Raw genomic sequence first — 2,956 nt, 5'->3', positions numbered from 1 at the left:
AGAGCATCCCCCCCACCCACCCCGCGCACAGCGGCCGGTGGCCACTCGAGACAGAAGACAGAGAAATGAGAAGGCGGCAGCAGGACCAGCCGAAAGCCCCTTGAAGCCTACGCAGTCTGTGCTGAACCATCTTCCTAGATCCTAGCGCTTTTTGCCAGACCGAGAGAGAGAGCATTTCAGCACATTTTCATCCTTGGACACTTCACGACTGAGTCAGCGAGGAAGTGATCTCGCAAGTCGGCTTTATTTTCCCATGGAGAGGATGAGCAGAAGATGAAGGCATGTGGGTGCCTCTACCCCACCCACTAGCCCACCCGGCCACCATACATGCCTTAAGCCCCAGGGCAGTTCGCTGCAGGAGGCCTGCCCTCCACTGCTTTCTCTTTCTGGGTGGCCAGCACTGTTTGACCTGGGCTTTTTGTCCTACTCCATCAGCTTCTCCTTTCCTCTCATGACCAGAGCACGCCCAGCCCTCCTCCCACTGCGAATGGCCTTCTTCCCCATTACAACTTCCATTGCCAGCTCGACTCCCACCTTTCATCTTCCCAGAGTGGTAGACGGTTCAGGGAGAGTCCAGAGGACATGTGTGTTCCATGGTGCCCTCCAGTATATAAAGCCCGGCGACCTCCAGCACACGACCTTGGCACCATGGTTGGCATCTCCTACCTCCAGACGCCCTGGGGGCTCAGCCAACCCCTTACCTTTCTGTGGAAGCCAGAAAGGGCTGACTGTTTATATTCAGTGACTGTCGGCCTCCTTCTCAAGAGTGAGGTCAGGTCATCACCCAAAGAAGAAAGGAAGTGAAAGAAAAAGTTCATGCCTTCTTGGAGTGCAGATGTTCAGAGTGAAAGAAACAACAGTACTTGAGACAGATGGGAGCAGTAAGCAAAACCAAGTGAGCATGTCTCTGCAAGGCAAGTGTAGTGAGGTTTTCGTTTCCTTCTCTCCCCGGTGCAGTGAAATCCCTCCTGGGAAGAGGACTGGAAAGGCAGATCACATCCCCGAGGACATTGCCTGGCCGTTTTCACCTTCACGATCAGATCTCTCACTCAAAGCATTGAAGTTAGTAAGTAAAAAGAAAGTAAGGCCCTGAAAGACTCTACAATGCAAAATGAGTAGTAATTTGCTAGTTTTGTGGACGAACATGGCTCTCAGCATCCGAAGGGCCAACTACACCTTTACGGCAGCATAAAGATCAAAGCTGGGTCCTATGAAACTGCCTTATGATGCTTCCCCCATGAGATGGAGGTCTGGACATTTCTGTGGAAGAAAACACTGAATAGGGACAGTGTTACTTTATGCATCTTTGTCTAGGACTTTGAAAAAACTAACCTGATCTATGTGTGGGGACTAATAATTAGTATATGTGGTTAGAGCAAGTCCTTTCCAGGGATTGTTTTGCATGTAGCTGGGCCACTGGTAGTCCTCCTAGGCCTTTGCTTCCCCCACAAATTAAATATGCTACAAGGAAGGCACCAAGGGGTGACTTGGGGGTCACTGGCCCCCTCCATTTCCCTGTTATATCCATCAGGTCTCCTCCATTATTTGATGTGGATGGTTTTCACTTTTATATAGCATGCTATATAAACATCGCTTCAGAACCTCCCTTCTACCACAGTGCCCCCACTCGGCCCCTCTACATGGTCATTGCTCTGGAAGTGGCTGGAGGGCGAGGCCGTAAGTGGGCCCATTTATGTAGACATTGGCCTGCTTCTCCCTGCTCTGCATGGATGGAGCACCTCTACCACTGGCTCTTAGGGGTGGACAAGTGACCCAGCCTAAGGCTGTTTGAATTTAGGTTTCCTATCACTTGCAACTAGAAAAGCCTTGATTAATACACCCAGCCCTGGCCAATGGTCTGGTCAGAGATTGCCAAGTATCCCAAATTAGTCCAGTGAGACTAGGAATTTTGTGGATCTGCCAGGAAGAGAAGCAGCCAGAAACTAGACCTGAAATTGCCAGAAGCTACCACATGGAGGGAGTCTACTGAGGCTGAAGCTAATGCAAGGAAGAGTAGAGCCAAGCAATGGAGGGAACAAGAGCTCCAGTTTGGATAGCATTGTCTGAGCTCCGGAACCTGCCATGCCTGGCATTCTCCCCACCTCTGGAGGTTTTAGTTCTAGGAATCAGTAAATTAGATCTTACCTAAGGCAGTTTGAATTTAGGTTTCCTATTACTTGCAACTAGAGAAGACCTGGTTAATACATTGGTTTTTGCATTTCTGGCTTATTTAGACAATTACATTTTTTTAAGTTGAAACTTTATTATTTTTTTAACCCTCACCCAAAGATATTTTTCCATTGATATTTAGAGAAAGTGGAAGAGAGAGGGAAAGACAGAAACATTGATGTGAGAGAAATACATCGATTGGTTGCCTTCTGCACGCCCCCGACCAGGGCCTTGGCTGGGGAGGAGCCTCCAACCCAGGTACATGCCCTTGACCCGAATCGAATCCAGGACCCTTCAGTCCGCAGGCCAACGTTCTACCTACTGGGCCAAACCGGCTACGGTGACAATTACATTTTGAAGCTTAATAGACATTGATGAATCCCAAGCTCTTTGCAAACAGGAAAATATGCACAGGCAAGACAAAATAATTAATTCCCTAGAGGTGTTCCTCCATTATCAAAGGAGGAGATGATAGCTCTGAGTAATCAACCAGTCTTTATGCTAATTTTTTGGAGCTCTATTATGTGCCTGGGAGGTACATAAAGTTTAAGACATGATTCCTCACCTGTCCCCACCTCCTACCTAGTTAGAAAGAATGACCTGAACGCTAATGAACAGCAAGACAAGGATTAACTAAGAACTAGCATGTGACATAGACTATAAAAACCGTAGGAGTTGCCCTCATTGGTTTGGCTCAGTGGCTAGAGTGTCGACCTGCGGACTAAGGGTCCCAGGTTCGATTCCAGTCAAGGGCATGTACCTTGGTTGTGGGCACATCCCCAGTAGG

The sequence above is a fragment of the Myotis brandtii genome, unplaced genomic scaffold (genome assembly GCF_000412655.1).
Source record: "Myotis brandtii unplaced genomic scaffold, ASM41265v1 scaffold793, whole genome shotgun sequence".
Taxonomy (NCBI): Eukaryota; Metazoa; Chordata; class Mammalia; order Chiroptera; family Vespertilionidae; genus Myotis; species Myotis brandtii.
Note: the sequence above shows the minus strand (reverse complement) of the source record.